Source organism: Lipomyces oligophaga (assembly GCF_038497815.1).
Source record: "Lipomyces oligophaga strain CBS 7107 unplaced genomic scaffold V1516scaffold_1, whole genome shotgun sequence".
NCBI lineage: Eukaryota > Fungi > Ascomycota > Lipomycetes > Lipomycetales > Lipomycetaceae > Lipomyces > [Lipomyces] oligophaga.
Window position 1 is genome coordinate 101,083 of NW_027117785.1, and position 8,324 is coordinate 109,406.

Genomic DNA, 8,324 nt, shown 5'->3' on the forward strand with positions numbered 1-8,324 from the left:
AAAATCTGAGGGCTCTAGATTACGTGGGGCGAAGCGTAATGTTTGAATGTAGGGGCAGGGAAACAGGCCGCAGGTTCAGTTAAAGAGAGAAGGGAATGATATCAAAACCTTTTCTGTCAGGGCTTGCTAAACTGAATTGTTTTTTTCGTGCGTCGAACAGATAGTACTTAGCAATCGTAGAATGCGTCATACACTATTTTTGGAAGATCCTAAATTGCGGATTTAGCTAGATATTCGGAAGTTGAAATCAGCATTGCAATCGACAACTCAGTCATTTCATAGTAGACTGTGCGTGTGTAGGCTATGAGTGCTCGTGGATGGCTGAGGCCGATTGCGGTCAATTTTCAATACTAGGATTACTCGATGAAAACTGTGGTTAACGGTTTGGCGGTTACTGTAGGCGAGACCAGACATATCATTTTATCACTCATTTCCTGATTTCAAATGCCGGAGGGGTGAGGGAGGAGATGAGAGGTATTCACTATGGTTAGTAAGAACAAGAATGAACACAGGGTATGCTGAGAAATTACAAAATATAAAAAAGATTGAACGGTTGGCTTTGCTTGAGATCACAATCTCTCACTTGGAGGTATATCCGAGATCACAGTGACATTCTGAATATTGAGCTTACGTAATGCAATACGATTAGGAGCGCCCACCACAAAAATTCAGCTCATAATCTCGACATTTCGAGACCTAGTCGGATTGAGTTTTTGTAAATGAGCACAGCAACAGTTATAACTAAAACCTTGCATTGTTTCGGGTAGCATATTCCGCAATATTTCTTTCGACCTGCAAACTATAACACGCTTGAACTTTCGACGGTGAATAAAGACGTTTGCTTTCACTATCTGAAATTACGTCAAGTATTCACGAATTTAGTTACAAGTCTGCTAGAATTATTCTAATAATACTACCTAAATTTGGAATGTATTCCTGATTGTATATATGTGATGGAACAGCAAGACCGAAAATCAGAGCAAGTTTAACCAATTTGTTCTGATCTCTGACTAAACATGCATCAATAAGTAAAGGGATGTGATTTAGGTGAGGGCTTTCCACTAGACGTATTAAATATGTCCTTAGTATCTAGATAAATAATGATGGGCATATCTGTGATACCATTTATTGTTTACACGAGACACAAGCCAATTTTATAAATTACTAAATACTATGTGTTTTGAGTTTCCAATCACATGCAGGCGTATGGAACTCGAAACCGATATTGCACAAATTAATCGAAGGCGGAGTATTTACGTTGGGCAGGATTTAGAAATCTAACACCTCAGCAACCAGAAAAGACTGTCGACAGACAAGTGGAACAGCGGGTGAGAAATCAAACTAGTCAGTCGGCTTGCATGTAGAAGTAGAAAAGCAATTGATAGCATAAGTGAAGAGTAAATGGGGGAGCGAAAGGGGACGGCCGAGACAACCAGGAATTCCAATGTGTTCTTGTACACATAAATGTAAATGAATAGATCGTGTCCAAATTATTGCATGCAATAAAATAAACCAAGGCAAATTGCACGGCTGCTATAGCTAACGTAAATTGACTTGCGCTTGTTTAAATGAACTACAAACAATCCAGGCCCCGGAAGACACAATATGGTCTAAATACTGTTTTCGGTAGACTTCTAGATCGAGATTTTAATATTGGATATGCTATGCAGCACGTACGGCAACGGAGAATCAGCAAGGAGTGCGGTAAACTGGCACAAGCTATTTTGGCCAACGCCATTGTCTGATTATGACTGGTCTGAGGAAGCAGGATCGAGCAAAAATAGGAGTTGTATTGCTCGTAGAGCAGAGGTCTAATTTACAAGCATAGTAATTTACCTGAAGTGGATCAATCTCTAAAACAAATATCATTTATAGAGCTTCAGCTCGATAATTGCCTATTTGAGGTTAAATGAGAAATCGTATGCCATGCTCCAAGAATCGCCGAAATTACAACTACCGAACTAGATGGCATATGGCATAAATAGGACTTCCAATGGGCTCTGCAGAAATGATGGCTGCCCGATGGCGGCCTGAAACAAAATCTCGTGTACCTTCTGCATACACGCGAGATCACAGTCTCTGGGCAAAAAAAAAGCTATCGGTCGGCAGTTCGGAGAGAAGCTCACTTAGCACTGAGCAGCCTCAGACATGTGCATATTCTGCAAGGTAGGTGGTAAGTCGCTCTCCACAAGGTGGAGGTTCTTTAGCGGCAGGAAGACCTGAGAGAATGGAGGAGAGAAAGCAGCAGCCTTCGATATGACACGTGGAAGGACAGCAATTTATGTTCATTTATTGGCACTATAAGTAAATTAATATGGGATTAATCGGATTTCCATGCACAAGCAGCTGTCTGAGGCGTCCACCGTCTGAGGGCAACAGGCCTATGCGGGTAAACTGCGAGTCTGGATGCACGTCAGGTAAGACGATAAGCAGCGGCGACTTCGAAGGCGCGTCAACATAATCATCGTGAACTGGACTAATATAAAGATTCAACTGAACTCAGTCACAGGAATTTCAACCGAATTAGTCTTTGCAGCCCAAATAGGTCTGCCAACCTGGGATAATTTGCTGCACATTACATCTTTGAGACCCCGAGATCGCCAAAGTTCTCGTTCTGACTTCGATTTGACATGCCATTACAGCATTCTTATTATTAGAAGATTTATTTACAAGAACTTGGATGAAACCAGTAGATATAATTTTAGAACTGGTGTTCGTTTCCGGATCGATTTATGCTTATTTGAGTCAATTGAGTAGAACTTGACATAAATCAAATCATATCCAGTGAAAGTCGACTTGTCTCCTTACAGCTTCCTACCCAAATCCATTTTAAACGACAATCCTGAAATAGCTCAGCGGAGTCCAATTTGTCGACTTGCATCCATATCGGTCCTAATAAATAGATCCTGTTTGGGAATCGAATTCAAATTATGGACACGAAAACGTGTGAAATGTATTTTAATCTGGCGATGCAGGTGATTCAATATACGCTGAGCAATTAACACTGAAAATAGGGGCAGAATTTCTCATTCGAGACCCTTGGACGAAGTAAATCGCAGCTGTATGTATGATTCCGGATGACACCTACAGTAGCGCCTAGACATTCGCGAAATACCAGCTATAGGGAGACTGAATACGTAAGTGCATGCGAACGTACATGGTAACCAATTTATATTATTGAGGCACCACCAGTAAGTCACACAACCGTGAGCGTAAGCTGTGAACTTGGTGGCTGGAAACTGGACATCTGGTCCTAGTAGTAGCAACGGATGAAATAATTCAGCCTGAAGTTTCAGCAGCCAAGTACATTGCTATTCACTAATAAAATGTCTATTAGATAGTATCGAAAAAAAATATGCCTGTAAAAATATTGATTTTCGATTCCGCTTCAGTATGTCAATTGTAGCGAGTCTCTACGGCTAACTTGGCGCAGAGAGCGTTGTACTGATGTGATCCGTCCACTTACAGTAAATGCACAGGCAGGCGGACCGCGGTCGAAGTTTGGATGTGAGCGCCAGGCACAGCCGAAGCGCAGCACATCTAGGATATGTAAAGCGAATAAGCTGGAGATGCAAATCTATGAGACACATATCGACTTATGTAAATAACAAAAGTAAGGTATAATAGCTATTAGAGAGTCGACAGATCAAGCATGGATATCCGAATCTGTCTACAGAGCTAGAGAAGTAGAAGCCCTTGCATATTGATAGAGGTTATGTGGTCAAAAGCAATTGTGGAAACTTGATACGACTGCTGCTAGGCTTGCTGTGAGGCTCGCTGTGGAGGCCTAGCAATACTGTATATTGAGCTCTCGCTATCGGTGCCGCCAGAACGTGTCTCGACTTTACGAGCTGAATTTAGTGAGCAGCAGGATCAAGTAAATTATGCATAGAGAGTGCAGAGACGAGCCGGGGCGGTGAAGGGGGGAGGCCTTTCATTCACAGACACGAAAAATTGTGGAAAAATTAGGTCGATAGTGCTTAACTTATCCTAAAGCAGCGCAAATTAAACTGCTCAAATAGAAACTGGTTTCGTTTATACTCTATTTTGTGTGTTGCGTGCTTTTCAGCTCTCCTATCAGTTCTTGAAAGCCAGACATGGCTGTTTAAGAATAAGTGAACTCTACATAGCCAGGGCCGCTGATATTGGTACTGGTGGTGTTGCAAAGAGTTTTTTTCTACTTGGGAAGTGGTTATTTTTTCTGCCTTAAGGGTTTGTGGGGTTGATTTTTTGTAGGAGGCGCAGTGAAAATTGGAAAGAGCATACGGTACAGCGTAACCGAGCTGATCTCTCGGGCAATTCGGCCCATACAAGATTACCAAAACAATTATCCTGTTTAGGATGCGGAAGCGGTAGCAATTGAGTATATTTTAGATCAAGCACTGTCAGATAATGCAGACAAAAAGGAGTCGCAAAATTATAGGGCGGCAGCTGACGGTCTATTAACAAAAATCAATCAACGACAGAACGGTGAAATTTATTAGATAGCCAATTACGTTCAAAAGCCATGCGGCAGAATTTTTCACTGCTTGCCCTTACGCCTCCTCACGATTATAAGAGAGAGGTCGAGAGCAGGCGGAGTCGGGGCCTTCCTGCCAGGTTAAATAGAGGGTTTCTATAGCCAGCCAAAGAAAACATTAGCAGAGTAGTGGTTGTGTGACTGGGCAATGCCAGCAAAAATAAGTCACTGCTGACAGGTGATTCGCAATGACCGAATTTTTTTTGATCTCGGATGTGATCCATCCTGACTGTAGTATATATGCTATTTTACGCTTTCGTTTAGAACAGACTTACGACAATTATAATGATATATGAGCATCCAAAAATACGATCTGGTTGTTGTGGAAAGCGTGGACGACTGACTGCACGTGGTTAGTTTCCTCGCTCTCGTCGTAGTTCGCTCGTCTGGTGCGAGATTTACAGGTTTTCATGGTCTTTGGTTTAACTAGGAACCGTTTCTGCTGCACAGAGCAGGGAGCGAGAGTAGAGTGTGCGACGCATAGGCAGGACGCGTCTAAATACCAGTTTGTCGTCTACATACAGGCCTCTACTCTACCGGCACTGGCTGCGTTTGCTACCTGGACTGATTAATCGTCTTCGGCAGACTAAAACTCAACGATCGGCAATCGCCTTTCCAAGCTATAGATGTGTTCAAACAGTGCCGTAACGAGCGCCGCATTACCTGAAGCTCACAAACACAGACCTTCCGACGCCGACAAAGGCCGGCGCTTTCAAGTCTCAGTCCAGCAGCAAGACTCTATTGGGGGCGAGGCGGCGGCAGCGGCGGCCGGGACGGGAAGAGAGACAGAAAAGCTTTTAGATCACGATAGTATCCTGCTTTCTTTTTCGGCTGTGGACAGAGGCAAGATATTTACCTACCGAATCGAAAGTTCGTGAATACGTGGTTGGGGGTGGCTGAGTTATATGGTCTTGTGGCTGCCTTAGTAGTTCGTGTTGCGGACGACACTTTACCCTAGGAAATCAGATCAGACAGAGCCAATTAACTAGAACAGACTCTTGATTGCAATACACATGAAGTTGCGTTAGAATCGATAATTATCGACAATTTATGTGTAAAGAAATCCCTGATTCTCCACTTACTTTAAGATCAATTTTTGCTGGTACTAGAAATGGAAACCGAGCTCGAAGCTCGAATCAAAGCTGTTCGATACCCTGAAACGCAATATCAGCTGTGATTTGGATGATTATCTTCGTCCGGTCTCTAGACGCCACGGCTAAGGCGGTTCCAGAACATTACCCATCCTTGATTATAGAGGTATTTTCTGTGCTCTCTTTGATAGCACAGCCAAGACAGAATTCAATTAGATTTTTCAGATCCAGTTGATATCATTTGCCTGTAGATGATGGATATAGAGCCAAAGAGTAATGCAGACACTTTCGAACTGTCTTAATGCGAACCAGCATCCGCTTTACATAAAACCTTGCTTAAGTCCAGTTCGACTGAATAGGTTTTATTTGTCTGGCCACGATGCCATTCAATATTTGGACTTGCTTTTTCATCTACTGATTATAATCATGACGCTATAAACGATTTGCTTTTGTCTTATTACAATAAGAAATTGATATTCGGCTCTGTCTTACTCGTGTGATAGCAACCAGGCTTGGTAAATAGCTGACATGCCATTTTTTTGATTTAGCCTTTCGCGTTTAGGTGCACCAGATCGACAATAACCAAGACAAAAAGTTCCCAGCAAGAGCTGTGCAAGATACTTGAACTATGGGCAATAAGAAAGGAAGTGGACACACAAGTAACAAAAACGAGAGAACCACAGAACCTAGGTTTTAACCGATAAAATCACAGACCGACCTGAGTTGCCTGGCCCGTAGACACTAACGACGACGACGACAGAATCGAATCCACCGTTTTCGATATGGACTCGAAATAGACTTTTTCGTGCCTAGGAATATCTTTGGACCCGGGGAAACACATCCAGGAAACGAAGCAAAGATTCAACGTCTATAGTATTAAAATGGCTACAATCTCCGATGATCAATGATCCAAGGCTGAACAGGTTGAACAGAAATATGGATAATAGATAGGCACTGCGAATCAGATGATGGTGATAGAGAGAGTAGCTCCGATCTGTCAGATCCGAGATATCCAGTTTACGAGCTATCGACGCGGATCCACATGGATCACTAATAGAAGGATTCTACAAATCCAAAATTATGGATAGTCTACTCTGATTAGTTGCAGATCGGGGCCAGCTGAAAGGTAGATCAAGTATTTTCAGCAAGTAAAACATTTTCTGAACCTATCTACTATCTAGAGCATTTACTGGCTATCCAAATCATGTTACTTTCCTTACTTTTCTTTGTTTCTGCAATTTCAGTTTTACTCACAGCACCAGTCAATACCTAGTCAACTTTTGATCCAAAAACATGGGTTTGTTTCTGTTCAGCAGCCTGATCCATGCACAGAAAGACTAGAGGTGAACAACGGAAGAAACCGCGACGAGAAGACTGAAGAACGAAGCTGGAGAGCACAGACTCGTGATTGAGCTTTGAAGCGAAAGCCATTTTTCTCCCTGTATTGATGGTCTGTCGAATTGGCTCAAGATACTCCTAGTGTCGTGTCAGACAGAAAACTGAAGGACAAAATAAACACCAAATCCACAGATTCTCGCATTCATACTCCCGTACAGAGTCTGGAAAATTGTTGGCTTGCTCAAAGAATTAATTTTCAATTTTGCCCTAGAATGGACATTGATGCGTGCAGTTATGTCCGAATCTGTAATAAATTCGTACGTCGAGCAGAATCACAACCGAAAAAAACTCAGACCAATTCTCAGGTTGACTTGCAATAGAATAATCATTTCCTTCTTCTTAACGTAGCTTTTTGTTTGATATTGTGCCTTCGCCTGTGTTCTGCAATTGTTACGTTCAGTCGGATGATCCACGAATCCAACCGAGGAAATCACAAATCTTCGTAGGTTCGCCTCAATAAATGCTAGTCAACATAAAAAAACTTCAGAGGCTCTGCCAGCCGGCAGCATTGTGAGCAGACCGCACTCATTAACATAGGAACACTGCCCGCAGCGCAGATAAGTGACTGGTAGATCACGCAGGTCAAGCCTTGTTTTGGCAAGTAAGACGGGCCACGAACCCCCGATCACCAAGTGAGTTGCGCGGTAATCTGGTAAGCTAAGAAAATTAATTAACTCGTATATTTCTTCGAGAAACATTCCTGTTTCAGTGTGTCGTTCGGCGGCGCACCGGCCAGGTCGACTGAAAGTCGAGCTTCTGTAGCAAAAAAAAACGATAACAGAAGCTTATGGAGATCAAATCCGAGGACTTCAACTGTTCAGTAATTGACGAAATCGGTTTTTTTGGTCTATATAATGCTACTCTGCTTGACATTTATCTGCGAAGCAATTAGCCCATTACCTTCGAGCTGAATTCAATATAGCGATTTTATCCACCCGACTTAGAACAAAAGTATTCGAATAATCCCGATCTTCTCCGGATCAAGTAAACTCCGAAGCGATAAATTGGACTGCCTTAGCTTTCGTGTTGCAAAACCATTTTAGTCTGGACCAAACTATGATTTCCACAGCAGCTGGCTTGCGTCCTAACCAATCGATCCGCCATTGTCGGACAGAGCACTCGGTCCTGTCTTTTACTGTAGCTGTTCCTTACTATTTTATTAGAATCGCGAACCCTTGGTCTAACGGTTTTCGAAGACCACCTTTCGACTGGGACGAAAAGTGTGGTAGTAGTGATCGATCACAAGCGACGATAGGCACTCATCATGTAGATCAGGAGAGATCCCTCATTATTTGGATGGTTTATCTCAGAAATGA